Here is a 20,981-nt window from a genome sequence, read left to right as displayed (position 1 = left end):
AATTTGTATTAGGTGGAGTTTACACAACGAAATAGAGATGTACTTCTGCCATAACTGTCATTCTAATTTTCGCATTTATGTAACATAAATTTGTGCTGATCTTAAATCCCATCCTTTTAATTATCATAATATTCATTCATGTTTCTGTTGTTCAAGACCTCAGTTCTCTACATATCAATGCGTAATTTATAGCCTTAAAATATTAGTTGATCTAAAAAACTAAAAAATATTTGTATTGATGCTATAACTTCGGCTTTGAATGTATAACTTGGATAAGTGAACAGTTTTCGTTTTTTTAGTGCAACTCTGTATACTCAATGACATTTCCTTGTTATTCTCAAAGAAAACTTCCGTGCCTTTTTAGACGTGTGGAGAAGAAGAGCTGGTGCATGCACATCTGCATCCATGAAGCTGGATAGCATGGGACTGAAAGAAAAAAGAAATTTAGAAAATATTTATTCGAAATAGAATTTTTCTGCCTCAATGCTGAAAGAAAAACGGCTGATAAAAGAAACTGGTTGAGATTTTTCCTTTTCTCTACTTGACTCCTTATTATATTATGCTATTTGCAGCATTTCGCTTTAAAGTGAAAAAGTAGCTATAGATTAATAAAACAAAGTACTACTTATTGGCTAACATATCCATTTTGTAATATATATATATATATTGTCTTATAATAGTTTAAAATGACACTACTGCAATATTTCTCATTAGACAAATAACTCTCGCGTACTTTGCCATATTTAATAAATCCATATTAGTTAATGTTCTTACATTGTTGTCCCAAATGCTTTGAAATTTAAACGTTACTTGTTATCACTTTCATACTACATATTATTCAAAAACATCGTTCAATCCACATATCGTTAAAATCGCAAAACAATAATACTGATTTATTCTGTGTTTCCAGCATATAATAAAGGAGACGAAAATTGACATCATCAAAAGTCATTTCTAACGTAATGATACAAAACTACTCTCACAGCCTTTTATAAAATTTGTTATCTAGATCTATTAGAGCTGTTTGAAACATGATGATGAATCCTAACAAACACGAAAGCTGTTGCTATACATGAAAGTACTTAAAATCTTTCAGAAATTTTTTGTAATTTTCATATTTAAATATTTTTAAGTGTATATTAACATATGTAATTCAGAAAAATCTTTCCGCAGAGCTGTATTTCAAAGCGCCATTTTTTAAGCATATTTGAATTAAAAGTAGCTGGAAAGTTTTAAACTTTCAGATTTTTTTTAAAAAAAAGTGGGAAAGACCTTTTTCTTTTCTAGAAAGTAGATTTTTCGTCATTTGTGGCCTTTTCGGCTCTTGTGGTGAAAAGAACTTTCAAAAGACCGTAATTTAAATATTAAATCATACCGCGGGGTTCTTTCAAGCTCTCAGTGTATAACCATTAACGTCTGAAACCCTCACCATCAAAACGGTGTTAAAGTATAATGCATGAAAGAACGAAATCATGTCATTTAAGGTTATGGGTGAGTAATATATGGGCAGTCATTATTACCGTGCGTAACATTAGTCAAAGCAAACTCAACAAAAACCAAATCGATTTTAAATTTGCTGTGTTAAGGTGAGGCCTTCTTCAAATCTCAAACCACTCGCCAGCGCCATTTTAGTGCGTTTCTTGGCTAATTGCTTGTTTTAATCTAAGAAATTAAAGAACTTTTTGTCGCCCAGACGGTGTAGTGGTTAAGGAAGCCTACTACGGTACCGAAGGGCCCGGGTTCGAATCTCAGAGAAGACATGGATGTTTGTAAACGTATTCTCTAAATATGCGGCGAGCCAAAAGTCGTCTCGTGTGGATTGGTGGAAGGGGAGAAGGATAGGAGACCGCCGAATTCCTCGTTCAAAATTGGGGTGGGAAATAGAAGTCCAACCTCTCTTTGGAATAGGCTCTGGTTAACATTTTTCCATGTAATATAGACAAGACAACAATAACAACAAAGTACTTTTTCGGTTAGATGACAATATACGCCAATGAGGTACCTAGAAAGCTATATCCACTAACTTGATATGTTCAGCGAAAAAAACATACTTATGTCATCAGCTCATTTTTAATTGAAATTTCGATTGGATGGACAGAGAATGCGGAAACGAAAACGTCAACTGCCTTGGAAAATATTATACCGAATTCCGAAATTGCGAACGTAATTTAGCCATAGTCGTATTTAAGGAATAAAATTCATATTTGACAGAACGAACTCTGTACCTCAAAGCTGAAGAAATTACGAATTAATCAATATAAACGGGAAAATATGTCTCATTGACCCCCGATTAAAGCAGCTCATATTTGAAACATGCACGGCCCCTTCCCTAGCTTTTATTTTGGGAAAATATATATTCCTCAGACACGAAAGGGGCACACCTGTTATCTTGACCTGTTACAAGCACCAACTACGAAAGTCTTAGAAAAAACTCGACTAAACTAGTACTAAAAAACTCGAATTTCGAAAATATTTTACAAACTTCCTTAAACATTATTTAAGATCCACAGTATTGTTACTACATTTTGATACAAGATCAAGATATTCGGGGCCAATAATTTTAGTAAACAAGTCTTTATCTTAATGAACACATTCTTCAAAATTCTACTGCATAAAACGTTTTTGGAAAGATACCATGGAGCCCCTGTAAGACGCTTCACTGGATCAGTGGCATCACGGAGCAGTACCTGTATCACCATGTGGTAAAGTCATCGTGTAAGTTTTCTAAACATAAGAAATATAACTCTCTTATATATTTCAATAGACTGAAAAGGAAATGGAATGATTCGTTTTAAGAAATTTTATTGACAATGCTTACCTTGAAAACTTAAACGTTATAAGAACCAAAAGCAACACACTTAATTTAACATTGGTTGTAATACCAAACTTGGCGCATTAATAATTTGGTACGAAATTGTTTTGCGTCGCGTTGTTCTAACAAAGGAAGAGTCCAAAAACAATACTAATACTTAATGGGACATTTGTTCAAATCTTCAAATCTTACAAATCTTTAAAAAGCTTCAAATTTCGAAAACTCGAATCTTCGCATTTTTTCAATCATTTGAATCCTAACTTCCAAATTTAAACTTAAAAATTCGTGATATGTTTTAATTCAAAGCTTCGGAAAATCTTTTTCCTGATGTCCGGAAGAATTGTTCAACAAAAAAGTGTACGCTTATTGCAATTTCTGTGGGTTTAGATAACAATTTTACTTCGTTACTGCTCTAAGCATTAATTTTGGGAGCGAAGGTATGTGTTTATAAGTATTGTTTAGTGTATACATACGTTAATTCTCGACTTAATTTTCTCTCTATCTCGCTCTGATAGAAAATAAGTCTGGAACTTGTAAAAAATTTTACTCAAATATTTTTATCAAATGTTATAGAGAAAATAATTTTCAGAATTTTAGATTTTTACGTATAATATTTACTAAACTTCCTCTGTATCGTTTTAGTAAATAGGCGGATATTTTTAAACGTTCTCTCCATTGATTTATTTTCTATTAAAGGTACATTTTAAATTATTCTGTAATTAAAAACTTTTCGATATAAAATTTAAAAAATTTCCTTTTTTTATTATTTTTATATGAAGGTTTCGAGAGATTCGAAAGCCTAGTATTCGGATTCGAATTCAAAAAAAAATTATGATATCTTCTATGTTAATACATTTAATGTAAAATAAGATGATTTCGATTATAAGAGCTTCTTTGAAACCATTAACTTCTTTGAACTTCTTTCTGATTAAAAATAAAATACAAATATATATATAGCCAATATATTTTTAGTAATTCATTTCTGTTTTATTAACAACAATAGTACTTCTGTTTGAATTAATAATTTGCAAAAGTTTATTATTCAGAAGGATAAGTAATTCGAGAAAATCTGTTGTTTTAAGATGTATCTCGTTTGTATGTGTATGTATGTTAGAATCGAAGGAATACGGTAGTTCAGAGGTTAATAGACTTCGACTTTCACATGCTTCGAGCTATCGTTTCAGAAGTGCAAAGATAGTTATTTATAGTATATGGTAAATGGTCAGGTTAGGTTGTTTGAAAATGGCAAAACACATGAGGACTATCTCTCTAGAAGAAGGATATTTTCGTGGATGAATTTCTAATTGAAACCGATTCATATTCTTGTTGCGTGTAGAAGAACCGCTAAAAGCAATTTTGTAGTCAGCCTGTTTGCGTGGACGGAACTGGGGTCGAACTGCCAGCATTCACTCGGCGGCTGTTGCCATAAATGGTAAATGCATTAGATTCCATTACTTAAAATACGTCAGATCACATGAGAGCTATCTGTCTAAGGAGAGAAATGCTTTCGTGGAGAACTTTTTAAGAGAAACTAGCTTGTAGCTACGTCACGCATGGGAAAAAGCAGTAAAACTCCCAAACGCGTCAAACCGCTGTCTGAGGTTCTAACCCAGATCGAATTACCAGTGTATAGTGATTTTTCCTCCGGCCGCTGGTAGGCTACGACATAGTGAACGGACACGTATTTACAAGAAATGGTAAAAAGGACAGATATTTTTTAGAAAATGATAAGCCGACAGAATTTTTGGCTGAGATCAAAAAGTGGACACTTGTACGAAATGAAATGAAAAGTACATATGGTGAAAAATGAGTATATACGTGAGTACTTACGTGATTCGGAATATTTCGAGCATCACAGTAGTCACTTTTAGAATAAAAAAGAATTATTAGGTATGCTTTTTTTAATTAATTAACCAGTCTTGTTTCAAAGTTTGCAATTGTCTGCAGTCTTTTTTAACTTAATAGCATTCCAAGAGTATATAGAATTAATTATTATTTAACAGAAGGAAGCGAAGGTTGCATATAATAGTCAATTTTTACTTTCCGGACCAGGAAGCTTGAAAAATCAAATGTGCTGGTAGTCGAACCATGGATCTTCTAGATGCTAGATGGATACACCAACTATTTATACCTCAAGAGCATGTTCGTTCGTTCGTTCGCCGCTGAGCAGGCAAGAGCATATATGGGAATGCAATGATGTCTTACATTTTGTCGGCGACTGAGGAAAGAAAGGAGACCCAGTCGACTACGTCCAGATGGTAACGATCGTCATCGACCACATTTTAGTTCAAGCTCCAGTGTAGAGGCTTTTTGGTTCAGAAAACGGGAAACATCAGTTTTACCTTAACCGGAATTCGAGCTAAGGATATTTCAGTTGCTACTGGATTATGCTAAGTACTTATATGCATGAGAAAATGCATATAAGTAGGGGGGTTGCATGCAAGAACATGCATGGGGGAATGCGATAATGTTTTACAAATTAACAGGTAAGAAAGCTAAGCTGTGGAAATCTTGCGATTTTTCAGTATCTATACTCATGCTGTCGTTTCACTTAAATCATAGCACAGAACAGAACTAATACACCACCAGCTGCAGAAAATTGATTAATTTGTCATGGTAAATTTTTTATTCAGCTAATGTTAGCCATCTTTTTGACAAATCTCAATATTTAATTCTGTATTACCTGTTATTGGAATTGTAGTTAGTGTACTAACTTCTGGAAGTAGTGCAGGAGCCTTTAGCTCTCACTCAAATTTGTTTTTATTTACAAAGACAGATTTTGACTTTATTAAATATTTTGTTTTGTTTTACTTTTGTTCTATTATACTTAAAGTTAAAAAGAGTACTATCGAAGTCGTTGACAGGAACAACTATGTCTAATCATGTAATTTAGTATACTAGATCTAATGTAGTTCAGATTTGAACTAAAATATGTTTCAGCAATATCATTAATACATATGGATATCAAGTATCCCCCCGACTCTAGCAGGAATAAAAATAAATTTCTGAAGGAATTGCGTCCTTTTGCATCCCGCATATCCTGTCCCAAATCCTTAGAAAGAAACAAATATATACTATAAGGTCCCTGTGGGAGCATGTAGCTTGTGGTTTCCATAAAAACGGTAAAATCCCAGTGTTTCTCAGTTCATCCGTCTTCAGGGAATATATGTCAAAAAGTCCCGACCACCTTCATCTATTCTACTTTCCTTAAATGTTTTTCTACTTTGTTTTTATCACTTTTTTTCCAACAAGGCAACGGCAGTCCAGAAAAGAAAATGTGGCATGGATGAAAAACGTGCCTGAAAGTTCGTTTCGTTTGTTTTTTACTTTGCTGTTTGTTTTCCCCCAATTTTTAATAGTTTTTACATTTAGTTTCTAGTTTTGACCGATCCCGAATTGCCATTTGACAAATGTGAAAGGTTTCTCGTGTGATGTCTTTTACTAAATAATGATATAGAGAATCAGTTTTTCTGTTTTTCCTTTCCCAGTTAACACTGAAACACTTCGCTATAGAATTGTTTTCACTGAAATATATTGTGAGCTACTCTTGCTAAACATCACTTCTTAGCTTTCGATTCGTGTTCTCCAAATGAACGATTACCGTATTATAGATCTAAATACTTATTAGAAACAGATTTAAAGCAAATGGATTTATACTACCAAGAATATTTTACAGATGTATTGCTTGTTAGAAAACATCTCTGGAAATTTATGAATCCCGAGAAGAAAAGCTCTTGAAATACTGCTTGAAAATAAACTGAATGAATATCAAAGCTGTTATGAAAGACCTCACTGCGAAAAATTAAGCTGACTGTTAGACATCAATTATGATTTCGCATGAACTTTAAGCAATGTATATTCTTGCGTGAGTTTTGATATTGTTAAAAAAATTGCAATTTTTGGATTTAAATTTAGATAATTACAAAATTTCAGTGTATCTGTTACTTTTCAGATTTCGTTAGTTTGGTGGCATTTCACGAAATGTAATCAAACGCCACCAATATTTTTAAGTAATTTAAAACTGGAAAAGTACCTTAATAACTTAATTTAGTTATTTCAAGGTATGCTGCTTAAATTTTTCTAACTTCGACGGAATACTGTGACCTAGATTGATTTAAGTGTACCTCCATTAATAAGCGGATGTGTTACCAGTTACAGCACAAGAAACACGCAAGGGAGGGGCTGTGAAGACGAAAATTTTACGTTAGTGAGATTTTTTTAACTGCGTCATTTACTGTTGTTATTATTCAATGAGTAATAGCAAATATATTTTTTCTTTAATTCAGAATCTGAGAATCTTAAATTAGAATTTCGCACATTTTTAAAGAATTAAGGTGGGAATAATAATGATAAATTAAGTTTAACACTCTCTGAAGCGACACGTAAACGATTGTTCTATTTGGAATATAAGGCTTTCGACGCATATTTGGCTAATTACCCTGTAAGATATTTTCTCCCTCTTCTCAGTATGTCTTCATGGTGTAACTGGCACTGCACATTTTTCACGTCTCTTGCTTCAAAATAACCTAACAACTCTACAGTGGCGCCTGAACTAAAAGGTTGTGGACGATAATTCGTCACTACCGCAATTTGTCTATTGGGTCGCCTTATTCCCAGTCGCCCTTTAAAAGGGAGGTATATAAGGTATTTTCTACCTTTTCTCCGCTTGGCTTTATTATGTAACTGGAAGCACACTCGGCACGTATTCGAGAGGTTCAGTGTTCGAGTCCCGGCGAGGTCAAGGCTCATTTTTTACATCTCCTGCTTCAAATTAACCTAATAGCTCTAAAACCCTACTTGTGTAAATATTTATAAAATTATTAAGTATCTGTGTTATTAATTATATCACTTAGATACATTATTAAGAAATGTATTTATTCTTTTAAAATTGCTGAATTTATTAAGCAATGTATAATTTAAATTAGAAAGATTAAATTAAAAAAATTATGATGTGCCGAAAGGAACATTTCGGAAAACTGGCAATTTGCTGTTTGTATCATTGATAAATTAAATTCTTAAGCCACGTGAATTGGCCGCGCTTGGCAAATTATCATACTGGCTTGGAATATAAATGCTTGGTAAGAAAACGTAAAATGAATTGAAAAATGAAGAGATTTGAGACAATGGCTCTCAAAGTCGGGTCAAAACTCGCCAGTTGTCATGATACAATTTTTGATACGTTCTGAAAGTTTTCTACAAGAACCCTTTTGAGTGTGTAATTATATACATTTATTTCTGGCTGCGAAATATCTTGTAATTATCAATCGAATTTTAATAGTTACATCCGCTTATATATTAGTACTTTTATTATTCAACTTCCTTGTAGGAATCTTTTTCCCGGCATCTTTTTTTTAACAAACAGAAGGTAACAGAACTACAACATTATATAACATTATTATAAGGTGTTTGTACCTTTATGACGGGATACTATTATGAAAATACTGTTGCGCAGCTTTTTAACGGGATACTGGCCGACTTGCATAAAGGTGCTTGAACCCAAGGGCTGGATTTAGACTTGATAAGGCCCTAAGCTATTTGAAATATGGGGCCCTTTATAAGTCCGGATATTATATGTCAGTGCCAGATATGATTTTTGGATACCTAGAGGGTTGTGGGGGGGAAGGACTAAACTATAGCTTGTACGTAAATCCTACACTGTTTGCATTTATGCAAGTCACCCAGTGTTTGCCAAGACAGAAACCTTCAAAAGGTTGCCGGCAGTCTTATGAAGACAGTTTTTAACAGGAAGAAACCATCCATCGTTAAGGTACTGGCACCTTTAGCCAGGTCAGCGCTATGTAGGCTGTATTTTTGTTAATTTAATTAATCAGAATTAAAACTTAAATCAGATTTGCATAGTGAAGCCGTCGCGTAAAGGGAGCAAGTGCTTTCGTAACGGGACATTGTTATGCAGAGGTACTAGAGTAGGTCGCAATAAATCATATCATATTGTATATGTATCGCGTTGTATGTGGATCTCGTGGCTAAAAAACTCTGAGAAACATTGCACTAATACATAGAAGTTTCTAAATAGCTAAAAACAACTTCAGCCTTTTGGAAATATGCTCTTCATTTAAAATGAATCATGTATCAGTCGAGCAACGGAAAAATGGACCAAAAATGGCTTTCTTGGTTATTTGGCTTACACATCCGCTACATTGCAAACCGTGCAATATAGAACTTCCACTTAACGCGCTGATGCTGCTTGAAGTAACGCAGCTCAAGATGGGGAGAAGGAGGACAGAGAAAAAGAAAACGTTAGGATGAGTCGTGTTCTTTTTTTTTTACCCCGCTTCGTACAGGGTTCGGGCAAGAGTGACTCCCATTAGCAATTCTCTCACGAAACATTAAATCAGTAGCCAGTAATTTGTCGTTGAAATTGCTGCCAGACATAACCTTGTACGGTATATGCTCTTTCTTGACCTTTGCACGACGACCTTTTGATTATGCTTAGGGGGAAAATACCCTTAGGGTGAAAGAGAAAGTAAGTAAAACGTCTTGCCTGGGCCGGTGAACCCTTTCTCTACTGGCTCACCTGCGAGTATATTCATCTGAGAGAGATATGTCACTAGGCGACTAGTAGTTTGTAGCGTCGCTTGTCACTTAAGACTTCCAATCGGAGAACTGAAGAATAAATGCTGCTGTCCCCCTTTTCTGGTAAAGGGGGTGAATTTAAAAATGCGCCTCCTGAATGTTATTATTCATGAATGAACGGATCCTTTCGGGCAGAATCAATCCATTCATTAAATAAGAAATAATTCGTTCCCACGATAAGGGAAAGAAATTAATTTGGCGAATGATTGTTTTTTAACCTTGAGGTCACCTGGGTTTTAGTGTCAATGTGCCACTGGTTGGATGCAACAAAAAAGCACGATTAACATAACATTTTGGTTTATAGTTTCTTGAAAGCTTATGGGTTTTAATGTCAGTGTACCAGTGGTAAGCTAACCTAAAGAAGTATAATTTTAATAACTTTTAGACATTTTGAAATCATGTGGCTTAGATCAGTCGGTTCAAGTGGTTTGCATCAAATTGTGTAATCTAGCTTTTTGGGAGATCATGTGGCTGTATGTACACTGTATCAATGTGTCATGTGGCTTGCTTCAATGTGCCAATAGCCAACACTTTTTGAGATCATGTGGCTTCTGCTAATGTATCGTCGGTACCCAGTGTTTTTTGTGGTTCATATGGCACTCATAAAATGCTAGACTGCTCTAAACGGTGTGCAATACCATCCATGTGGTGGCGTGGGTATCCAGTATATGAGTGTGTACATTATGTCAACGCATGTCTCTTTGTGTCAATGTGTGATACCGATTGTGTTAATATGCCAATATTCAGGCTGTATGTCCATTGTATAAATGTGTCCTGACATGCTTTGCTTTGAGATGTCAATATGATGCAGTTATGTCTTTGAGATGCGGTTATATCAGTATGCTAGAAACTATTACAAGATCATATGGTTGCATAAATATGTCAGTGCCGAGTATTTTTTCAGATCGTTTGCTTGTTTCAATATGCTTTTCGAGATCACGTGGTTGTATCAATTTGCTAGTATCTAGTGCTTTTAATATCATGTGTTTGTATAAATATACCAGTACTGAACGATTTTGGGGAAAGGCTAGAAATGAAGTATACTAGCACTAATTTTATAATAAAACATGACATATTTGTAGTATGATATAATTTTTCCAATTGTGTCAATATATTTTACGCGAAATAGCTCAACATTATGAATTCCTTATTTCTAATAAGCATATTTAGTGAAAAGAACTTTTCACTTCTGTATGCCAATTTTTGATATAACAATGAATTCGCCGAAGAACTGTGAGGCATGGTGACTTATCACTTGTGGCAAGCAAATTTTCTTCCTGATATTGAGAAGCTAATATTAACTTCACTCAACCTCACTCATTCTATTGATTAAATATTAAACATTATTGCAACTACTGAATTACTAACAATACTGTAGTTCAATATAATGATTAGCTTTTAATATATTAATATTACTATTATAGGTCTACATATTCATGTAATTTTTGTTGCAAAGGAATTAAATTTACTATATTTTATATATAATTTCCATCGAAATTTTTTTGAAAAGGAATAACAATTATTGATCAAACCGAACATTCTAATTTATTAAATTATACGTAAATTAAGTACAATTATGTAGTAGTAATTAAACACAGAAAAGTAGACTGCTTCTTAGAAACTAGTTCAGACAAGAGGATGATAACAGAAACACTTAAATAAACATTTCTGTAGAACACTCATGTCCAATCAGCATGGGCCAACAGAACTAGACGCTGATGCTACAATAGCGTTCTCCCAAATTTTGACAAGAAATTCTCTGTGTTTGATTATCAACTTTTCGAAAATTTACGTAGAGTAATATTTTTTCCCAATCTATTAACTTTTAGCTTGTTTTAAAGTCTAGCGATGGTTTTCTACATAATTTAAAATGGACGAAGTCCATATCTTCAATTTCAGAGTTATCCACTTAGATTCATCAACAAACAGCCATGAGCTGATATTAATAAAACCATACGTAATACGATTTTTAATTGTGTTCAAATCATTAGTATTCTACATAACCAAAATTTTGCTCTGCTATAAAACTGATGAGCTGCAGGAAGTTGCCTTTAATCATAAAAATTGTAATAAATATTTTTTCTGTTTTTGATATTTTACTTTTCAATTTTTTTGCCGATTTTTGCAGTTACTGGATATTTTTATGTATCGGTGACATCATGTTAAAAACCATTAATCTATAACCATTTATTTCGATGAAACAAAAGTGCATTTAACGATATGGTATGCATTTGGCTTTCAAGGAGGAAAACAATCTAGTAGTTTCTAGTAGACTGTTTAATGATTTTTTTAGGTGGTTGGAAAAATCCAATTGTTTATTGGTTAAAAAATCTTCAATTTCATTTCAAATGTTCTCCAGTATCCGAACTAGGGTTTTCTAAAGAAGTTCGTGCAATTTACCTCTCACAAACTATCTCGGTCTTTCTGAACTCGAAAAAAAGCAAAACCACTAAATATTGATAGTATGACTTCACTTCAGATCCTGGCGGTGTTTTCATTCGAATTTGGTGAGTTGCGGCTAAAATTAAGCTTTCAAACGATCAAACAGCTAAAGCCGCTGAAATTAACAAATTTATTAGTTCTGCTTCTGACAGATAAACCACAGTTTATAAACCGCAGTTTATCTGTCAGGAGCAGAACTAATAAATTCTCCTCAGTATTCCTCGATGCTGTTTCTGAATTGTCGGCTTAGACACTTCTTAGTTTTTCTTTTAAATAATATAAAATACAGACCAAAAGTCCTCCACATAAGTCTCCATTCCCTTTAATGTTCACCAGAATTCAATGCCCTTAATCATGGGAAAACTCCATTGAGCTTTCTCGGGTTTAAACGCATTGAAATCCACAGTATCAATGTGCGGTGCGAATTAACCGTTGTGGAGATTACTTATAAATTATTCTTGAATAATACTCTCAGATTGATTCTGAAACTGAGAGAAAACTTATTGCTTTCTGGAAGAAAATGAAAAATTTTATCGCAATGAATTGCACTGCTTTGGTTCGAAATTAAGGATTTATTTTCTAATTCATGGCTGTGGGGAAGGGTAATTACTATTATTTTTAACCAGGAAAGTTGTGTGTTACTCCCACTCGCGGCCTAAGTTTGGATGAAGTTAGGCAGGAATGATAAACGTTACATGGTTTTATGAGACTCAAGAATGCCTGATTTCACAAAATCCAACATAAGAACATGCTAAGATTAAAAGATAAAAGAGCAAAGATGGAACAACAAAGTTGGTTATGATGGAATTGGTAAATGTGTAACCAAGCTGTGAATATGTATGAGTGCTGTAAGAATGAATCAGATGTGTTCGGATTTAATGGTAACTCAGTTTTATGAAATATTTGCTCAGTTATCTGAATAAACGTCAACATGCTATTAGTAAAAGAATTGTAGAGTCATTGGGATTTTTTTTTGGGGGGGAGAAGCAAGAGAGATGAAAATTAACCACAAGTCCGTGGTTCGCCGGGAGTCGACCTCTGGAATACCGGCCGCCCAGCGTCCAGAACCACTACTTCACGAAGGCTCGTTAAGAAGGCCGGAGAAATACCTTATGTACTCTCCCTTTTCATGGGCTACTGGTGTTTTTAAGGTACCCAATCACCAAAACCTGAATGAGGAGAATCATCATCCAACATCCTTTTAGTTCAGGCGCGACTGTAGAGACATTAGGTATTTTTTTTTGGAAGCCGGAAAGATGAAAAATTAGCAACATCTTCGCCGGGAATCGAACCGCGGACCTCTCAATTACGCGCTGAGCGTGCAGACCACTACACCACTAATGCTTGCTAAGAAGGCGGGAGAAATACCTTATAGAATTATAATACTCTTTTTCAAGAAAATGTATGTATATTTTTTATTATTATCTTAATTAAACCAAATTTAAAGAATACACTACATGTTTTTTATATAAACGCTCTGCTAATTCATGATTAAAGGTGGAAGTTGTGCGTTGAGACTGAAAAACATCGCCCTTAAGCGGTAATGTTTTCGCATTAATTAAAATTTTACAGATATTTATCCATGTTTCTAAATTATACATGCATATCTGTATATTAATTAGCATAAATAATCGGGAATTCAGTGTAGTCCATTGCTACATTTCGGATGTATGAACAAAGATCTCAATTCATCCCCATATAGACTCAGAAAATAAGCTACCTAAGTTTAATCCTGTAAGCTCCTTGCAGAAAATAATGATACAGTCGACGCTTAGCAGAGCGACTATTTTGTTGCAACGACCTGTACCAAAAGTTCCCAGTAAATGACAATAAACGAGGGACGCTCAAATACAAATAGGAATTTATTCATTTATTAGCTGAACTTTATTTTATGAATAAAATGAAACTATTTAAACACTGATATGTAGTCAACTGTCACTACAATATACTTCTTTCAGTGCTCAGGAAGTTTCTTAATTCCAGAAGAATAAAAGCCTTATAATCGTTTGTTGATCCATACTTCCACAGCGCCAATAACCTGTTAATTAGACTCAGTTACTCATCTTGCCAAATAATAGATGATCTTTAACTAATGTTTCCATACTACCAACATTTAATTTAAGTTTTTAAGCGAATTATCTGACGGTGATTCTCCGATCTACTTGAATTAATGCATAAACGACAGCCAGTTTGTCTTCATCCATTGATGTTTTTTTACTGCAAGTATGCAATTCAGTTTTCATCTGGCTTCTTTTAAGAATTTGCATCATTTTCTTTAAAAGACTTGCACCAAGCATACACCGTGAACCGTGAGAAACAAATGCCTCCAAACTGATTTTTATCCGGGAGGGTGAAAATTCAGCTCCGAGACGAATAAATCTGCAATGAAATGACACTTTTGTTAGTTAAAAATCTAGCAAGATCCGCTGCGCAACACTGTTATGACACTAGCCGCACAGCTCCGTTGAGCAATGTCAAGAACAAACGTCTTTGCTGCACATAAACATTAGAAAAAAGACACTAGCACTATAGCTGACAAGTTTAAAGAAGTATGTATTGCGTTGAATTCTGTACAAGAACAAAGCTTGAAAATTCCTTTTTACATCTGAATATCTCTTGTATTTTTTGAGAGCCATCATCAGTTATAGAGTCCGTTTTCGATAGAATGCAAAAAGCAATATGTATTTCAGAAGAAGCCCATTTTTATAAAAGCCTTTATGTCTTGAACAAAACTGCCTTCAAACTCATATTCGGATATCCATTATCCCCTAAAAAAAGTCTCAGAGTGCAAAGAGTTGAGCATTGAATGACAGAAGAAAATTTCTCAATCGATGTACTGGATAATCGAGGCTTCACTTAATAGTGTTTCCTCCGGCGTTTCATGAATTGAAAGGCTGATGAAGTGATCAGAAGGGGAAGAGGGGTGAGTAGGTTTGCACGGGGTTTCTAGGCGAGTCAATCACGTACTGTTTAGCTATGTGGTGGAAAGGGTAATGTCGTTTCATTTCCCACGGTTGAGCTTCAAGGTCTGACCTTATCTCGGACGATAGGACTCTGCGTCGTGAATGAGAATTAATTAGAATTGTACAGTCGCAAACTGTCAGCGTACGAACTAACACTGGGGTGTGCGTAAAAAAAAAAAAATGGATCTACTTCACTGTGGGAAAGTCAGTAATAAAACTGCTCTACTATATGAATTGAAATACCTTGTTGAAAAAACGTTGCAGTTGATAAACTTTATAAGCCTTTTTTCTTTTATGCATAAAATATATTTCAAAAGTATGCTTTCGTATTTTTAAATTCAGTCTGTTTCGCACACTATGTAATAAAACTTCAGTCTATGTAATAAAATTAATTCAAGATTCATATTTGTTACGTGTGCAAAGTTTCATTTGAATATAAATTGCAAATTTAACGTTATGCATGGAACTGAATGCTATTTCAATTGGTATTTTTTTAACCGTTACAATCACCTATTGCGGTTTCTTTCGCCTTTGGAGGCCTTTCGATCATCATTAATTTATATTAAGTGGCATGACAGTACCTGAGCATTTATTATCTACATTACTTGGCAAATATATTTCATTCCACGAGATTTAAGATCTTGGATTTATCTTCCATTTGACTTAGCAAATAAGAGTTCCCAGAGTTAATATTTTAATTATTTTTGAAATTATAATTACTTAAAAATTCTTATATTTAAAAATAGTGAACGTACTTTTTAGTAATTGGTATCTATATTTTATTTTTAATAATGATTTATAATATATGCAACTGATAATTTTTAGGAACATTTGCCAAAAAATCGCGAACATTTGCGTTCACTAATGAAAGAAAGATGCTTCTAGACCCTCTATGTTACAGATCTCAGAACAAAAGGATCTATCATATGATACCGAAAACATATCGTTTTTTTAGTTATATGAATATTTAACATATAATCTTGAACTACATCGAGTGGATATTTCAAATCTAACAATTTCATCTTAAAAATGAACGCTCTTTGAATGAGCAAAATCGTTATTCTCATAATCGTTCACCTATCATAGGAAGAGAAAAGGTCATAAATATGTTTTGTCATTATTTAGGCTGATAATCTAACCGAAGTTTGTTGTATCGAAAAAAAGAAAGCTTGGAATATGCCCAGCATGAATATTTTTCGCGCCCCGATATCCTTCTCTTAGTGATAAAACTGTTGATCGCAGACCTTTGCGTAATCGTAATTGTATTCGTGCTCAGCTTTAACATATTTGACTGTTGCTTTGGGATACTGAACAACAGATGATAACTGATAACTTGGTCATGTGCAAAACACTAAATGTAAAATACATTAGTTAGAAAAACTGTCGAGTTTGTGCATTTATTGTATGACAGGCAAGTATTTGAAATTAGGTAACAACAAAAACTGGTACATTTACTTAGTCTTTGTAAAAACACCTACATTCAGTAGCATTCATAACTGTATTTTAGTAGCTATTGATTGAAGTCATGAATTGCTTGAATCCTGCAATATTTTACTACTACTACTACTATATTTTATCAGTTGTTCAGCATCACATTGAAAGGAATATTAATTGTGTTGACTACTGTTTCTTATATAATCCCGGACAACAAATGAGGACTAATCACTTCGATCTTGAAATGCAATTTGCTAAATGTTCTTTTCAAAAACACTGTAGAATCAGCGGTTTTAAGGCACGCGAGAGAACTGGCACTGATGCGCCTGGAATTTAATTAAAAAAAAAATAGCAGCATTAGTTTATTTATATTCTTTTAGGAAAAATCAACATTCAATAATATTAACAGGAATGTTTTGCAGAAACCGTTAACTGGAATCATGTGTTCGAGATAGATCGTCCAACCACATAATTTTCATGCACTTCCTCTATCCAATTATGTGATGTATTGCTTCCATTGCATGTAAATAATGGATGCGAAGTACAAGCAAAGTATCATTGTTGTCTTTCTGATGAAAGAAAGGTGCAGTTGATCCGACATACAGGAAGGTTTCACGATGTTTACAGACATGATATTATTGACAATAGCAATGTTCTCAGATATGTGAAGAACATTTAAGGAAGGTAAACAAGTACTGAAAACAAACCACTCACAGGGAGATTTTCAAGAGCACACCTGAATTCCTTTTTGGAGGAAATTTGCGTATTGGGTTCTACGACGGCCTAATTTCATCACTTGTAGTGAAGACAGCACAGTTACTCTTCACTACAAGTGATTAGAGGGCGCTACTTAGCATAAAGGGAAAGTCATTCTAACAATACGCGGTTTCGACCATTTATGTTAATTACTTATAAGAAAATTATGAATTATTTTCGGTACAATTCTTGCAGTTTAAAACACATAATTTCTTCTCCATCCAATCCTAAAACTTAAATAGAGCTTTGGAAACATAACGGGCAATTTGCACAGTATGATCTGAAAAGAAACTTTTCAACGTATCTCTTTTAACTTTGAAACAATTGGAGAACCATATAATCTTCTTTTCTTATCAATACTAATTTATTCTTCTGTAATTTGCTTGAAATGCTCATAAACTACTGAATTAAGAGTCAGTCAAGCTTCATTTAAAGGTTTTATCATTTATGAATGGTTGACAAATCATTCAGAACTGTAGTCATTTCTTTGGAGCAGTACGTGAAGCACAACTTTTGAGTGATAGTTCATTTAGTAAACATATTAGTGTTTATCGTGATGAAATAACTTACATAAACTGAAATTTCAAAATGAATCTAAGATTAAACTATGGAGGAAGCAGTTTTCTCAGTTTCGGAATATACTTAGCATATAAAGCTACATTCCAATAAATGTATAATTATAAGGCTCATTACGTCTGGAAATGTACTTTTTTTTTTTTTACCTGTAAGAAAGCATTTAAATAATTTAGTTTCAACAAAATTAAATTAAAATTAATTTAATTTAAAGTTATTATGGTATATAACTGTGTCTAACTAAAATCCTTTTCAAAGACATTACAGAGATTTTTTTAAATGAAAATTAATTAACATCTAATTTAATACGTATTGTAGAAGATATATGGATATCATATGCTGTATATTTTTATATTGAAAGAGCTGTTGCTTCTTCTGTATTATCCCCTACTGAGTGTTAATTTATAGATCACTGGTGACCAGCAGCTTTTACCAGCACCAACGTGCTTCGATTTAATTTTAAAATCCAGTACAATTTGTCTGTGTCACCTCAAACAGGTGACCTGTTGCTTGTTCTTAAGTGACCGTCAACCAGTGCTAACAGGCACCGGTGTGCTTTATTTGAATTTAAATTTTAAAATAAATGCATATTTACTGCACCACGCACAACTGAGATTTATGGATTGACTCCAAGTGATTGTCAACCTGCAGATAACCGGTGACCAACATCCTTAATAGACATTAGTGTGCTTTGATTTAATTCTAACTTAAAATTTATCTAAGCTTACTGCACTACTCTACCCCCGTTACCTATTAATAGGGCCGCAGCCAGAACCGCTGGGGGGACAAAATTGTTATTATTTAGGAAGAGCCAAAGCAGCAAAATTTAAATGATAATTTTTTTTAGAATTTAGGAGAGACACTGGGCAGCAGCAATTGAAGGCTTTAAAATTTTTAGAATTTAAGGAAAACAATGGGTAGTAGCATTTAGGGATGGCAAAACTGTTAGGGCTATTTGTCACCATCGGGTGACACCCGTAGAAGTTGCATCGGACAAAAATAGCCGGTCCTACCTACGGATTAACTCCAAGAAACCATCAATTTGTTGGTGACTGATGACCAACCGCCTTCACTGATATCAGAATCTTTCAATTTAAAATATTACCTAAATTTACTGCATCGCCCCACACCGCTGACTTTTTGATTGACTACCAATGATCGTCAACGCCTTGGTCACTAGTCACCGATGCAGTTGATGATCATCTTCAGTTTTTAAGGTGACATATAATTTAAAATATATACAACTAATAGTTATTATGAATGTTTACATTTTTATTTTAATTATTAAAAGGTATTTCTGACGCCATATTTTATATACCTTCAACAGGTTTTTAAAAAAACATTTTTACAGTTATTTTGATTTCTTTTATCTCATTCTTTTAACATAATTCCCATCGTAATCGTTCCTGTACAGCATCGCATTCCAGAAGATTTTATAAAAATTGAATAACTATGCTCATACATATACTGACGGTTCCGTGAAGGACAAGAATGTTGGAGCTAGAGCTGATGTACACAACAAACTTTCTTTCCGTTTATAAAGCAGTCTGTGCTAACACCATTGGTTTTGATGGTGAATTGGAGCAATTCATATAGCCTTGCAACATTTTTGCTGCCATAAAACCTTCTTCTAAAAGCAGTCATCATCTCGAAGTTTAGATCTGTTTTTCATGTATTTATCAACAACAGAACGTTCAGATGCGATTCGAAAGATATTTATTAATGGCAACATTTTGGGAATTTTCTTGCCGACTCTATAGCATTACAATGATCGCCAGGTCATTGTCCAGTAAAGGAAAATGTGAATGTAGATTTCATGGCAAAGGAAGGAAAGGAAAGACTATTTTTCAGAACCCCAGAAATATAATTAATTTTTATTCTGCTAAGAGAGTACTAAAATGGAATTTAGAAAACTTTCATAACTAATTTGTGCGCAAAAGCCTTAAAATGGTCTTAAAAAACGGGCTTAAATTTCTCCTACACAGAAGATATATTGTACCAAATTATTCGCAGGCTACATCTGTAGTATCGTTTCTTCTTTTAACTGCGCATGATTGATTGGCTGAATATTCATTGGTTTTAGAACTCAAAAATTGTCCAGTGTATTTTCTTTGTAACTCTAAAAACACGGAGAAAGAATATTTAAACGGTGCTCTGCACTTAATGGTTTTAATTCTGTAACCTAGAAGTATTTCGCAGAAGTACGCTCAAAAATTAGGCTTTCTTTAATAAATAAATAAATGTTCTATGAGAACTACTTGACTATAAAATATGATATAAGTACTTTGAACTATGTTTTTTTCATTCTGCCTAATCAACAACTTTGTTGTCTGTACCTGTGGTTGTTTGGAAATGTTGAGGTAAAATATACAGATTTCATTCAACAACAGGTGAAGAATAATACCAATGTCATGCCGTGTCAATTATTGGTTAAATTCAGTCACGTGAAGATCACATATACCATGCCTCGCATTTTTCATTCTCCTCCCCCCATTTCCATCTTTCCAAGTGTATCATTGTAATATTTTACTTATTTATTTTTATGCTTTTGTAACACATGTGTCGTGACACGAAACTTGTGGCTTTGTTGAAGAACACGTTATGGCTCTGTATTTGAAATTATACTCCGTCACGAAGCAAGCGTTACAGTTTCATTTTTTCCCGCCTTCCTATTACTGCTCATTGTTTGCTAATGGCAATCATTGTGAAGGGCAGTTACCAACATTCGGAGTTATATACATTGCAGCAATGTGGAACTTGCACGAAAATTATCTCTTGTCGCGCACGAATAGATTACGAATCCTTAATGTTGGAGTTAATGTTTAACAAAAAGGGGTGAAAATTCTTTTGCAATTATCCTCTAAACATTAACGCAAATTTTTTTCACGATATACACGTGAATGAGAAAGAAATTTAGGATACTTTTTTCATCTTCAGGTAAAATTGATATCTTGTAGTGTTCTGAATTCTAAAAAAGGGGAAAAAAAGAAAGAAAGAAAAAGGGGGACGAATGCATCACAACAGCTTTTGTTTTTGATCACTAAACTTTAATATCTAGAATGTTTCAAAAATATTGGTTGACTAAATATTTCTTTAACGGTGGGTTTATGTAACAATAGGTACATGGCGTGCAATATGTTGTACAAAAGCAATCATTCTTCTCAGTGATGCTAATGTCACTAACTGCTCATTAGCATACAAGAAAACTGCAGTATGTATATCATGTAGCAGTTATCATTATAGGGAGCACCACAGTTAATAGCCTGCGGTTCGGCTAGCTTAGGTCAAAGAACGTAATGTATCAGTGTGCGGAAGGTAATGTAACATTCTTTTGCTTATGAACTGCTATTCTGTTTGTTTGCATAATGTGGAGAACAGGACTGTTGAACAACAGGATTTCGCTCCTG

The 20,981-nt window shown here is 33.8% G+C and overlaps 1 protein-coding gene across 3 annotated transcripts in view; it reads left to right on the top strand.

Annotated features, from left to right (window-relative positions):
• The window catches only part of LOC118194746 (band 4.1-like protein 4A), a 342,463-nt gene that overhangs the window by 184,674 nt on the left and 136,808 nt on the right, over nucleotides 1–20,981 (top strand). Inside the window, exon 1 of one of the 3 annotated variants that reach the window (XM_085815673.1) lies at nucleotides 405–517. The exons of the other annotated variants lie outside the window; for them this stretch is intronic. The gene's annotated coding sequence lies outside the window, so the exon portion shown is untranslated. Of the gene's footprint in view, nucleotides 1–404; nucleotides 518–20,981 lie in introns of those variants that run through there. 3 annotated transcript variants of the gene reach the window in all.

This window comes from Stegodyphus dumicola, chromosome 4 (genome assembly GCF_044657685.1).
Source record: "Stegodyphus dumicola isolate Sdum_Otavi_A_Nest chromosome 4, ASM4465768v1".
Classification (NCBI taxonomy): Eukaryota; Metazoa; Arthropoda; class Arachnida; order Araneae; family Eresidae; genus Stegodyphus; species Stegodyphus dumicola.
This window is presented reverse-complemented; position numbering and strand designations above follow the sequence as displayed.